This window comes from Drosophila sulfurigaster, chromosome 3 (genome assembly GCF_023558435.1).
Source record: "Drosophila sulfurigaster albostrigata strain 15112-1811.04 chromosome 3, ASM2355843v2, whole genome shotgun sequence".
Lineage (NCBI taxonomy): Eukaryota > Metazoa > Arthropoda > Insecta > Diptera > Drosophilidae > Drosophila > Drosophila sulfurigaster.
In genome coordinates this window covers 25,716,605-25,731,399 of record NC_084883.1, presented here as the reverse complement: position 1 = coordinate 25,731,399, position 14,795 = coordinate 25,716,605, and the positions used below count along the sequence as shown (strand labels likewise).

Genomic DNA, 14,795 nt, shown 5'->3' with positions numbered 1-14,795 from the left:
GCCAAAAAATAACACAAAAAGAATAAGCAGAAGAAGAAGCAGAATTACCCTTGAAAGAGACTAAAGCTTGGCATTAAATAGTAGCTCTTGCTTAAGGGTATAGAATGAGGCAGGCAACATCCTCTTTGGGTCGATCGATGTCTGCTTTCTACAGTAGCCGCGTCGAGTTAGCGATCAGCGACAGGCAGCAATCGATCTTATGTTATAATCATGGTCAGGCCAGGTACAAAATTCATTTACGCTTTAATCAATTTCATTTCATTTCAGAGCCTGCCCGCGTCTCCAAGTTGCAACTAAGAAGTAGACAGAGACTTGCGACTGCGACTGCGAGATTTTGTGCCTAAGGCAACCGCCGACAATTTGAGCTTACATTGATCTTGGCCGGGATGTTGCCAGCCTACCAAGATGCCATATTACGAGACTCTCCTCGGCTGTCTCTGTCTCCGTGTCCGGTGACTGTGTGTGTGTGTGCCACGCCCCTATTGTTGTTGGCTTCTGTTGGCCACATGTCAAAAAATTGACGAAAATTCGATCAAAATTTTAATTGATCGCCCTGCAGTGATGCTTGGTTTGCTTTTGGTCTCTCTCTCTGTCTCAAAATTGATCTCGCTGTGCGTAATTTTCGTTCAAGCGACTCTCCACTCGTGTTGTGATTATGTTAATAGAGGTAGCCTCGATTTGCCACCGTCATCCTGGGAGGGTAAACGGGGAGTAGGGAATACATTGCGTTGGCGCTCGCTTCGATTGCAGCCGGAAACTGATTTGCCAGCGGCACATTGAACGCTGCTGCTGTTGCTGCAGAGTTCAGCCTCTTTTGGCTTAATGGACACAACTCGTTGGCCACAGCTGATCCTGGGCAAGGAATGCAAGGAGTCGCATTTAAAATGCTAATCTTAAGTCTCGAAAACTTTTGAGCATATCAGCGTGCTCCAGATCTTTGCTTCTGATGCTGCTCCTCAGCTGGGACAAGGCACATTTTAATATTAACCTGTCAAAGGCCATAATTGACAACGATTAACTTTGTCTTTTGTTCGAGAGCCAGCACAAAAAATTTACATTTTTATGGTTCAATAAAATAAATCAACGCGCACAACAAAAACGCAAAAAAAAAGGAACAAAAATTACTACAAAATTGATGATGAATAAACGAAGCACAGTGGCTGCGAAAAGTAATTGCAGCACATAATAATCTCGCATTTAATAATCCTCATTAAAGCGCAAAATCACGTTGTCCAAGTAACCGAGAGAGATAGAGAGACAAAGAGGGTGAAAGGGGGGAAGAGGGGAGATGGGTTTCTTGACCAAAGTTGTTTGGAGTTGTTTGCCAGTTTGCGCTAAGAAATATCACCAGCAGCACCTCGACAGGAATCGGGGATTGAGGATCGGCGATCGGAGATCGGGGGATGTGGCCTGAACTTGTCTCGCTCGACTGTCCAAAATTAGAGGGGACCCTTTACATTTTTCGGCTGCCCAAACTACAAAATTCCAAACAACCAGCCGAACAAGCGCAGCCGCAGCTTCTGTTCAAAAAAATGTAAGACTGATGATGGGCGGGAGGGTCGGTTCGGGTTGGGGCGTGGCAGGAGAGCAGAAGACAAGGAGTCGCATCAATCGATGATATGATGAGCTGACGTTTGGGTTGACGTTTGCTTGTCGTCAATACGTCGCCCTAATAACACGTCGCAACAGGTAGTCCCCGGCCATCAAAGCGGACAGACGGACAGACAGACAGACAGACAGACAGACGGACATACGGACGGACGGACAGACAGACTGATTCTGATTGCGACACAGATACAGGCAGATTGCGCAGATACAAATTCACGGGGAGAAAGAAAGGCGAATTGGATCCCCTTTTGTGGCTTTTCGGGAGCTGCGGAATTTCAGCAATTGCATGAAAAATATGAAATTAGTTGGCTCGATTCCCGATGCCCGATGCGATTGTTGCCCCAATGTGTGGAAAAAGTCGTCAAACTGAAACTCAAACTCAACTCCAACTCAAAAATCTGCAGAAGTCTCCTCGGCAGTCTCCAGACTGAGTCTCAGTCGGGAACTGGGTCTGCTACTGGATTTTTAATGTGTTTTAATCATCAACAGTTGCCTGACTGCCTACTGCCTACTGTCTCAGCCTCAACCTCAGCCTCCTTCTCCTCTTTGATTTGCCCTGCGCAACAGACTAAATTGTTTTTTATTATCGACGGGGCGATTTCCATCATCTGATCCTTGCATCGTGGCACATTCCATTGGGCTATAAATCGTTTTGCCTTGGCACCATGGCGCTCCTCTTCTGCTGTTGTGTTCTCTGTCGCTCTGTCGATCTGTTGCTTGTCGCTTGGTTCCTTGTCCTTGGCAATACCATTTGATTTAGCTGCCATAGGCATTAATTGTTTTTTGTGTCATTTAATCAGTTTTCTGTTTCACGACAAACTGCGTGATGTGAATGCGAATGCGAAATGCCAGAACTGAGAAATACAAAATGTGAAATGCCAAATGCGAAATGGAAATGAAAATGGTTATGGGAATGAGAATTAGTATTGCATATGGCAAAAATTAGTTTAGATTAGCTGAACTAACAATTTGTTGTTCGTCGTTTTCTAATTGCACAGTTGTCACTTCTGTGGTTGTTGCCTGTCGTGTTGTTGTCTGTCAGTTGAGTAGGCGTCGATCGAATTGGGTTTGTGATCTTAATCGCAAACAGTTCCCAGTGCCATTGACATTCCAGCTTGTCTGAGATTATGTCTGCTTTAGTCGCTGCTGTCTGTCTTCAAGCTTCAAGCTTCAAGTTTCGTGTTTTGGAGTTTCGTGTTTTTGTTGTTGTTGTTGTTGTTGGTGGCCAATGAGCGAGGCAACGATATTGCCATTACCATTGGCTGGCTGCCGCCTGCCTTTTTGGCCTTTTGTGGCTGTAGCGTTTTTGTGATTGGGTGTTGGCCGTTTTTATGCTCTTTGGCTGGCTGTCTGTTATTAATTATCAACGTCCAAAGCACCGCGATCATCGTCATCGTCATCGTCGACGTTGTCGTGGCTGTTGCTGCCGTTGCTGTTTGCTGTCTTCACAAATTCCCAAGCGACGAGTCGACAATCTTTGGCTACAGTAGCTACAGTTGGGGCAAGCACCAGAATGTGGTATGTGGCATGCAGCATTCAGCATTCAGCGTTCAACATTTGGCATTCGTTGTGTGTTTGCTTTGTTTGTGCTTTGTGAAAATATCATTTTCGTCTGCTTGTTTTCACTTTAAGCATCAGTTTCGTGGCATTTGTTGCTGTTGCTGTCAGCTTTGCTTTGCCTTTTGGTAATTTGTATGAGATATTTGGAATTTCTTAACATTTGCCATTTATGTGCATATGCTGTTGCTCCTGTTCCTGGCTCCTGACTCTTGGCTCTTGGCTCCAGCTCTTGGCATGCCCTTAACGAAATTGTGATTAAGTGTTTCAATATTGAAGTGACGAAAGGCTGCCTGAGCTGGCTAACTGGCTGCCTGATTGCCAAGGAGCTCTGGCTTTTGGACTCCAATTCTGTGTAGCATTCCCTCAACGATGGCGAACATCGGTGCAAAATAATTAAAAATCAGCAAGCGTTTTGTTGGCTCTCCCAACAGCTTCCACAGCTCTCTCTCTCTCCCTCTCTCTGTCCCGACGCCCGCACGTCTGCGAGTGCGAAAAAACGCCATTTAAAGATGCCACAAAGCCGCAGATAAGCAGGCCCCAAATGACAGAGACAGAGATGTGGTTAAAGACAGAGCAAGCGAGAGAGATTGCTTGCTTGTGAGTGAGAGAACGAGTCAGAGATAAACCGGTTGACAATATGGTATGCGATCTGCTGTGACGATAGCCAGATAGCCAGACGCGTCTTCCAGAAGAATGTTTACCAAATTACGAGAGCTACCAACTACGCAAAAGCAACAGCAGCAGCAACAGCAGAAGCAACAGCGACATTTAATTATATTTCATTCGATTTTATTTTACTGCCGGGTTTTTGGTAATGCTGCACTCGACGCATTAATGATGACTTGGCCTGAATTGCAGGCATACACTCAATAATAACAATAATCATAAAGGCTGCGCACAAGGCAGCCAGTAAATCGCCAAGCAAGACGACACACACACACACACACACTAGGCCCTTGCCTCAACTTGCAACTGGCAACTTGCAACTGCATGCTGCATGCTTGCTGATGCTGATGTCCATGTCCATGTTCATCGATGTCCATGTTGAAGCCTTGATTATGCGCGCGTTCGTCGCACGTCGCCAGCTCCAATTGCTACTGTGCCGCATCTTCTACTCCTCCCAATCCCTTCTCTCTCTCTCTCTCTTTCTCACTGTCTCTGCTTTCTGTTGCTCATCTCACATGCTCGTTGCAGACTCATTATTTCTACTCGCCAGCAGAGTTGGGCATTAATTTGAGATCATTGCTACTGTCTTCGATTCAGGCAAAACACACTGAACAGCAACATCAGAAGCAGCAGCAACAGCAACAGCATCAACAGCAGCAACATCAGCAGAAGGTGTCGAGTGCTTGAAATGTTTTAAATACAAAAATTAATAAAGCTCTCTCGTGCCATAGCGCAATGTCTGTTGGCATTTTTCAATTATTACCAGAGACCAGAAAACTGGTCTCTTTCTTCTCCACTCTCCACTCGGGCAAATTATTAACTTAACACTTTGTCACATCGCGTAACTGCAAAATGAACAAACGTAATTCAATGGTATTTACACTTGGAGTAATGTAAAGACAACTGCAAATGATTGAACATGCAGAACTTTACTGTGAAATTGCAGTTTGAACCAATCAGAAAGTTGCAACTTTTCTTTGACAGAGAAGTATTTAGAATATGATCGAGATTATGGGCAAGATATGTAAATCAACCTATAAAGTTAAGCTGTAAAAAATATTTGCTTGATTTGAGAATAATAATATAGCTACAAATCAAACTTGATCTGTGTTTCATCTTTTTGCGAATTGCTGAAAATTTCACATTTTCTAGTTGTCAAAATTTCAAAGATAATAAATTTCATTGTATCATTGAAAGTTGCTTAAGGATATACCATAAAATATAGAAGACTCTTCGAAATGCATAATATTTACTATTTTAAGGTTTTTCTGCTTTAAAAATTAGTAACAAAATATCGACAATTTTTCATCCAACATTTACACTATTAATGATGCAATTATCTGCAATATGCACTTATGATAGAAATATATTTCGAGCAGTAGTCCACTAACATTTGATCAAAATAATTATAGGATATTATATTTGATGATCCGATAAATGAAGCAACTTAGCAGCTGTTCTGGAATTAACTTAAATGCTCTATCAAAAGCAAAGGCGATTGTGCTTTAAGTTTTTTTGATTAAGTCATTTCAATTACTGGCAATGCAGATAAGTTAAAAACTTTGGAGCAAGCTGTGTTTAATGATTGTCATATAATTTTCTGTTAATATTTTGTAAAAAGCATCATATATGTGTACATATTTTTGTTAATCGATTTAGCAGTTACCTGCAAATATTTCAATATTGCACTTAAATGCAATGCAGTTAAGTTAAATTTCTTCGATAAAGTTCCATTTTAGGAACTTTATATAATTCTCTGCAATTATTCTCTTAAAAACAAAATCAATCGACTACTTTTTATGGTTTAGTTCTTCAGAAGTTTTTTATTGAAATATTGCAGTTACATGCAATACAATTAAGGTAAAATATTTAAAGTAAATAAGTTGCATTTTTCAATTTAATCACCGTTTCCAGCAATTACATTACTCAATGCAGGTGAATTTATCGACAGCATACTGTAGTTTATAAGTAACTTGTATTTTTTCATTGCTTTGCATGTCATTTTTGTATGTACATTTGGAGTGGCCACTAAATGATTATATCTTTTCGAATACCGACATAATTGAAAGTCTCTTCAGCAATTAGTCGCATTGCAAAAGCAACTAGTTAAGCCCAAGTCGAAGCTGATCCATTGCAGTCAGTCATCGCATGTTGTCTCAATATTTGTTCGAGTACCGTTGTCGCTGCAGCAAAAGGAACAGCTGACAGTGGCTCAAAAGGAACTTGGCCAGTCAGCCAGCCGGCTGGCAGTTAACTTTTGTCAACCTAACCAGCCAGCCAGCCAGCCAGCCATATGCATATGTAGGTGCCCTTGCCAATGCCAATTACAATTTCAAGTTCAACATGGCGGGCGGCATAATTTGCGTTGCACCCTTCGGTCTCTCGGTTTTATTTTGTATTTGTTTCTCCTTTATTCATTCCCAACAGTCGCAGTGCCATTCTCATTCTCATTCACGTTCTCATTCCCATTCGCATTTCCTCGGGCGAAAGCGAAAACTCGAAACTCGTTCAACTGTAACTGGCTGCATTTGCGCGCCGCTAACTTTTCACATGTGATTGTGATCCTGTCGAGTGCCTCCGTTAGCCAACATCTAGCCAGGGGATGTGTCCACTTCCACTTCCACTTCCACTTCTACTTCCAGTTCCACTTCTACTTCTTCGGCCCTCGTTTCATTTTGGCCGTGTTGCGCTTGAGGAATTCCTCGCACAAAATTATTAGTTACCCATATGCTGCTGCCAGCCTCTTTCTCTCCCTCCCTGCCCCTCTCCAATTATAAGTCAATTAAATAGGTTAGCATTTATACAAGTTAGAAAATAAAAGAAAAAGGGACACATTTTGTCAGGCCCGAATGAACAGCACTAAATTTATGAAGTTGACTCTTCTCAGGATCAACAACAACAACAGTAAAGGAGCATCCCAACTGAAGTCACCCCTAAAACAGTTGACAGGACACTTTCCTTAAAACTCATTAATTTGATCTCTGGCAATAACGCAAAACGAATACACAAATGGAAATGACATTCACAGAGCTCGCCCCTCTCTCAACCACAACATACGAAACAGGTAAAAAATTTTAATTTATACAAATTAATAACATAATTGCAACAATTAAGATAAGTGCTACAAATTATAAATGTTTGAGATTTGTAGAACATTTAAAATGTTTTGCAAAAGTTATAGCAAAAAGTATTCAAAATAAAAGTTGTTTTTACAACTTAATAACATAATTGTCAGAATTAAAATAAAAGCTACATTACAGAAATGTTGTAACGTTTTATAAACTAGCATGAAAATATGAAAAATTAAAACCAAAAATTATTAGACACAGAAAAATTAACAATTTTTCAAACAAATTGAACCATTTTACCAATTTGTTGATATAAAATCTGAAATTTTTTTTTGTAATTGAAACATTTAAAATAAAAAATTGAATTCCCAGATATTTAAAAAAAAATGTTAACATAATATTAAAGAAAAAAGTGTTTTTTTTTTAGAAATTTGTAAGTAATTGGTACAACTTTTTCCAAAATGCCTAAAAAAAATTAAAAATTCTCAAATATTTTATCAAAATTTGAGCTTAATTTAAATAAAATTCAATTCGCGATAAAGTTTTATAATCATGTGCAGAAAATATATAATTAGACAAAAACAAAATTTAACAAGTTTTGACAAAATATTTATAATATTCAAAATAAATGTATAAACTAATAAAAAGCTATTTGAAATTAAAAAGTTTTCATTCAAAATGTTCCAAGCTCATTAATAATGCGAAGTACATTAAAATAATAATATAATAATAATATATTCATTACATTTAAAAAGTTATATAGTGCACCTGCATTGTTCAATGCTGATTTGAAATGTAAATTGCGATGAGGTTATGTAATCGGCTGATACGCAAAAATGAGACCAGTTACTCGTAGATTCGTATTTATTTATCAATCAATAACGCCACACTCAATAACAAAAAACTAACGCAACGCGCACTGATTGCTCAACTCTGGACAGACAGACAGACAGACGGACAGACCGACAATCGATTGATAGATATAATGATCTGTGTGTTCTGAGTTCGTCTTCGAGATTTCATGCAAATTCTAAACTGCGCCAGAAGAAGATCGACACATGAGGCGTACATTGACAATTGTCTCATTGATCAATCATTTAAGCAAATCGAGCAGCCACAGCAGCAGCCACAGCCACAGCAACAGCAATCAAGCGATCTGTGAGACTAATCGACACCAAGAAGGGGGCGAATTTTATGCACTAACCATAACACAGCAAGTGGCAGCAAACGATTTTAATTCAATCAAGCATTAAGATAGTCGCCAGAGGCGCCCCAAAAAAAAGAAGAAAAAAAAAAGAAGTCAGCTAAAGATCGAGCAGCACGAGCTATATAGCTATAAAGCTGTGGCATTGGGCAATTAAGTGAGTGCGAGAAAATCGTGAAAAGCGATCAACAATGCGAGCGAATATAGTAAATAAATAAATATACATATGAATATGTGAACAAAAGTCGAATGAGCGCAAATATAAGTTGAGCATTTGCGTCACGAAAAATGCTCGACCTCGATTCCCTCTTTCTTTCTATGTGTATGTGTGTGACTCTCTCTCTCTCTCTCTCTCTCTCTCTTTTTATAGCTAGAGGAGTCGCAAGAATGTTGGCATTCACACTTGGTTACTTGGTTCACTTGATTCGGCGACTGACATTTCTTTGGTCGACTAATCTGTTGGGGTCAATCGATGTTAAGTAGAATCACGAATACCAAATTAATTGATGCTGATATATGCAGCACATACCACACGCTGCCACTCTGCCACACTGAGGCGCCTCAGTCTGCAGTCTCAGCTTCAGCTCGTCTCTTTTTTTTTATCGTGAGATACAGTTGATCCTCTCCTGCCCCTGCCCCTTGCAACATCAGCATCAGCAGGCAGATGTGTGTCAATCTGTGGTGTGGCATATTTCTAATATACAATATATATGAATACTCGACTCGAGTGTATTCAGAGTGTGGTGAGTGTGAGTGTCAAACGGGTAAATAATACCCAGTTCATGTTTTGAATTAATTTTAATTGAGATTCATTTGTAAGCAATCAGTTAGATTGTTCAGTTGACGCGCTTAAGATGACGATTCTGATTCTGTTTAGCAACTGATAGCGATGGAAAGAGATAGCAGCTGAGTGAGATAGAATGATCAGCTTGATTGAATACAATTTTGTCCTTTTGCGTCATAGTTGGCTAAACTAGAAAATTGTTTGCGATATCCTTTCATGTGAACGAAAAGTTGCAACCACAACGAAATGCAATGCACAATTAAACACACACAGGTCGCAAGTCGCTGCAACTAAATGACCAACTAAATGGCCCGACTTAGTCTATGCCGATGCTTGTAATTAATAAGACACGCCAACAATCATAATTGAAACATGTCTTTTAGCGCCAAAGTGCTCGTTGTTGCAGACACACAGCCGACGAGCTGAGAGCAATATCAAACAATCTGAAAAGTTAACAAGCCAAAACACAAACACCCAACAAGGCACCTGAAGGTGCCGCCCCACACTCTCTTGCAACGTGCAACGTGCAACGTGCAACTTGCCACAACATTCAGCCATCCTCAGCGCCGCCCTCCCCCAAGGTGTGGCAAAGACAAGGGGCAGCAATTGTTTGCCTTGGCTGCCCGGCTGCATCTATTAGCTGAGCTGGCAAAATACCAGTTGCTTTGGGCCTGTTTGTTGTTTGTGATGTGCTTGCAACGTGCGGCAATTAAGCGAGGAGAAGCAAAGAAGCAGCAGCAGAAGCAGAAGCAGCAGCTACTCAAATCAAGTGAAAAACGTTTTGTAAATTTGTCAAATTGCATAAAATTAGAGATAAGATATCATTTATAACAATTAAAAGAGCGAAATGTGGCAGCAACTGCCAATTGTGGACATTTGAACAGCTGTAAAGTCGCTTCACTTCACCAACAAAAACCGGAAGCAGCCAAAAGACGAGCTCCCCTCGCACTCACTTACTTACTTCGTTGAGCACGCGACAGTGGGTAACAGGTAACAGGTAACAAGTAACAGGCAACAGCACCCGCAGTCCCGATAGCCGAGAGCCCTACATAGATAACAAACTGCAGCAGCAGCAACTGTGCAACAGGAACTGCAGCAGCAACTGTTGTAAGACAAGCGCTCAAGCGTAAAAAGTAAAGACGTGGGCAGCAGGACAACGATGTGTGTCAAGGACAAGCGCCAACAAAAAGCGGATGGCACAGCTGCCACAGCTGCCCCAGTGGCAACACCCACAACAGCCCACAATCAGACAGACAGACATACAGAGAGAGAGAGAGAAAAGAAGCGAAAACCGCAAGCCAGGCAATTGACCGGAAGCTCTTATTAATTTGCTATTAGCGATAGACAGACAGGAAGTTAACTTAATTTGTGTGCGGCTTTGGCCAAAAAAAAAGCAGAAAAAAACAGCAGTGCACAAAACAAAAGCGGAAAACAGCAGAGAAAAAAGCAAATGAAAACGAAACAAAGTCGCAGACAGAAACAGTTTCTAAACAACAGACAGGATGTGAAGGCAGACCAGACAGGACACACACAGGACACATATGTGTGAGTGTGTGTGAGTGTGTGTGACATCAAAGGCGATTTCTCGATTTAGTCTGTTTTCTTTTTTCTGATGTTCTGATGTTTGATAAGCCTAATAAAGCGCTTTTTGGCCAGGCTTTTACCGTTAGCATTAGAGGCCATTGATTAGATCAGCGACAGCCACAACAACGACAACATCTCACTTTCAGACTAGACATAGAGCAGATGTGGCGAGTAGAGCCAATTAAAATATTTGCCATTGTGATAGGTCACTTCCTGCATATGCGTAACTTGCCCCCTGTCTTGTGGCAAGCAGCAGCAGCAGCAGCGGCAGCTTGTACTTGCAGCAGCTAATGCAAAGTACTTCACTTTGTGCCTCACTCATTTGTAGGCCTTTTGTTTTCACTTTTTAAGGTACGCACGCAGATCTTAGGCGTGCGATAAGGAACAAGCGAGTGAGAGAGGGAAAGAGATGGACAAAGTCGTTAATGATAAGAGGCAGCAAATGACGAGCAGCCCTCGCTGACGGGGGCGATTAGACAAGCGACTGAGACAACTGAGCGTTGTCTGCACCTTTTTCAAGTTCCCGTTCTTTTTCTTATTTCTTTTTTTTTGCCAACAGGCAAACGCAGACAGGAAGCACGACGATGGCAGACAATGACACACAAACTCCTGACGAGGTGCGAGCTCTCGATTTCGAGATTATCATATCAGCAAAGGAGAGCCAAAGGGAGAGGGGAACGTGAGTTTTTGGGGAGTCGCATCTTGGGATGCGCACCCTTCGAACGGGAAAGACAGAACAGCAGTCGAGTCCTTGCTGGCCTACTTCTCAGACAAACGTCCTGCTGCTGCTGTTGAAAGTGAAACTCGCGTGGCAGGAAGCGTCGCAGCAACGACGTGTGCCGCTTTTTGCAGCACGTGCAGCAGGCAATATTTTCTTTCCAACAAATTGCCATAAAAGATGCTGCTAGTTTTTTATGTACATTGTGTTTTTTTTTTTAGGGTAATTAGTCAAACGTTTTGCGCTCTTCCTTAAGCAATTTCCCAATTGTCAACTGTCAATTTCTGTTTAAAATAAATAAAGACATTTTGTGCGCAAAACAAATTCCAACAAATGTGAAATTCATTGAAAACCATTTTGAAAATAACAAAAAAAAAAAAAGTATCTAACATATTGACAGTGTTTGGGGGCTCGTTAAATGCTGCTAGGGACTCAGAGAACCATAAACTTACATAGTAGAGGAGTTGGGGAGTGAAGTTCTTCTGTGTGTGGCTGTGTGTGTGTTTAAAATGCGCTTAATAGTTTCAACATGTGCCGCAGACACACAATTAGGCAATAAAATTAATTCACACCAAGAAAAGCATTAAAGTGCAAGTGTGTCTCGGCGACAGCCAAAGCAGTGGCAGCAGCCAAGGTGCCACTTGCCATCAGTTCAGTTTTGTCGCTGCAACATTTTCGCACGCATAACTCCAACTCAAACTTGCAACATGCGGCTGGTTGTCTGTTGTCAGTGTTGCCGCCCCATTTCATGGCGCGTGCCTTCCGAGTGAATGACAACAGTCTGTGGGCCCTATCGGCTCCATAATCGGTTTCCAAGCACTTGCCTTCGTATTAGTTGCAACTGCAATTGCGATTTAATTACCTTTTTATGCTGCCACATATGCCACATTGCGCATGCCACAATGCCTAATGCCATGCACTTGAATCTCGACGAAAATACTTGCAATTAACCCAATCAATTGCCAGGCAAGCAAGCAAGAAGTTGTCTCGTGTCTCGTGTCTCGACCTGGTCGACAGACTGTCAGCAGATCGCATAAAGTCGTTTCTCGCAACTGCAGATGCAGATGCAGATGCAGATATAGATACACGTTGCAGATACAGCTGCAGTTGAAGTTGCAGTTGCAGTTGCAATTGGTGTGTAAGAGATACTTTTAAAGAAGCAGATACAATTGCAGTTGCAAGCAGCAAGAGTAGCAGATACATTTGCCATAGCAGATACATTTACAGCAGCTAAAGATACATTTAAAGTGCGAGATACATTTGTAGCTACAGATCGCGACTAGCTGCCCTTTTTTATGATTGGCTGCCACTTTACGAGTTCAGGAAGTTGGACGCCAACAGCAAAAGCGACTCGCTGCTGTTGCAGCAGCATTTAGTTAAACAAATGAGCTAAGCTGACAACACACATTTATCTAGGATTATCTATTGAGCGTGTCCTTGTCGCTGGCTGCTCTCACACCTGTTTCTCTGACCCAGTGAGCGGCGAACTCTTGCCGTCTCCCTCGCTCGCTCTCTCTCGCTCTGTTTTTTGCCGCTTTTATTTCGGTTTTTTTTTAGCTGCTGCCATTTGGCCAACGCGTTGTTGCAACGTTTTTCAGCCTTGACTGTTGGCTGAATTTCCTCATGGCGTTTTTCCTCAACGTTTCCCGCTCTTTTTGGTTTTTTTCATTGCTGTTGTTGTTTGGTGTGTATACAATGGGTTAATGTTAACCCACACACACACACGCACACACGCACATTGGCAACTTCCCTGGCTGTGTGTCCGTTTAGCTCGATTACGCTTCCGGTTGATATGCTCTCCGCTGCCCTCCCCACTACATCTTCCTATGCGCTTGCCTTCCCTTTGCTGTTTCTCCCCACGAAGCCAAATGCTGCTTCCTACTTTTTTGTTGTCTCCCTGGCAGCGATCCTGTGCACACGAATGACACAATTCTGTTTTGTCATCTGTCCCTGCCCCTTGCCGCTTGCCCCTTGCCGATGTTCCCTCTCTCTCCTCAGCCGCTTGTCGGGCAAGACAAAACGCTTGAAGCAATTGCGAGTTGCCGCCGTTTCCTCTCGCATTGTAGCCCATTGTCATTAGCCTGCCCCAGACTCTAAGTGTGTGTCTGTGTGTGTGTGTGTGTAATGATCGTGGCAATTAGTTGTGGAAGTATGTGTGAGTGAGGTGAAGTCGTATCCATTGTGATTGCAGTGAGCTGCAAACATAAATTACGGGATAATCCGACATAAGCGCATTTCCATGATCTACTCCGGTTGCAAGTGAGTGTGAGAGCGAATAAGTGAATAACTGGCTGGCTGGCTGACTGAATGAATGAGTGAATGAGTAGTGAGTGTGTCAAGCACTCGTTACAGCACTGACAACTTCCTGCCACACCAACAGCAGCAACAGCAGCAGCAACTCGAATCCAAATCGCAATCGGAATCGCACTTTGGAGTGGGAATCGACCAACTAATTAGTGTGTTTGCTTGTGTAATTTGCAAAACTAAATGGCACAACACTCACACACACACTCACACACATTCACACACTTAGATTAGCTGACATTCACATGCACTTGCCCACGTTCCTTCTGCATCGCCCTTAGATTGTGCCACGCCCCTTTGCAACGCTTGTGGATTAGGTTTAGCCAACACGCAACCCGGCCGACGACACCGATAAGCTGCCGCCCCAGAGAGGCCAACATGCAACTGCAACACAGTCACAGCAACAACCACAGCAACAACCTCAACAACAACAACAACAACAACCTCTGCCAAAGGTTGCAATTTGTACAGGAATTGATTTGTTTTTGAGGGTTCGTGTCAAGCACGCAACACGCTGACGACGATGACGACAACCATCGCTGCATTTTGCGCATTGAAGCGTTGGTGTTCAACGCCGGATCGCTTTGGCCCATCGCTGAGCCCAACAAACCAAACAACAACCACTTAAGTTAGCTCACAGCTGACCCTGAATACCAACACCGAGAAGAGAATGTCAACGAAACAGCGCTAAAAATGCAATAGAAATTCGCACTTACACCCAGAATTACAAAGCAAGTTTGTTGCAAGCTTACTTTAGGTTAATCAATAAGTTATCATTGAGATATATTGAAAAAGAACACTTCCGAATTTTTAAAGCTTCACAAGAGGTTTTTAGTTATTAAAAAAAAATTCAGTAAAAATTCGGACTGAAAACAGAATTACAAAGCAAGTTTATAGTAAGTTAATCCATAGACGATATATTGAAATTTTTGTATTTGCAAATTATAAATTGAGATTTAAATAGAAAGTTTTACTGTTTCATTGAAATTTTGATAGTTATTAAACATGTTAAAAATTCAGTTTTGAAGTTATCCTCATTAAATTGTTTAATTAATTGTTTAATTTAAATTGTTTGTATGTCAAGAAACTTTACTCACTATTGAATCGAACAAGCGCTCAGTTCTCAGAATTATAAAAAAAAAACATTTTCTGTTTCTCAAGAAAATTGGATTGATTAATGCTATAATAGCTTGCGTCTTATTCACAGTTTAATCTAAATCGAATGTAATGTATTTACTGTAAGGGCAAGCAATCGCGGGTAACAAACTTTAAATATAAGTTTATGTTTCTTATGAAATT

At 41.6% G+C, this 14,795-nt stretch overlaps 1 protein-coding gene across 1 annotated transcript in view; it reads right to left on the bottom strand.

Annotated features, from left to right (window-relative positions):
• The window catches only part of LOC133841496 (homeobox protein 13), a 56,707-nt gene that overhangs the window by 31,531 nt on the left and 10,381 nt on the right, over window positions 1-14,795 (bottom strand). The window lies entirely within an intron of this gene.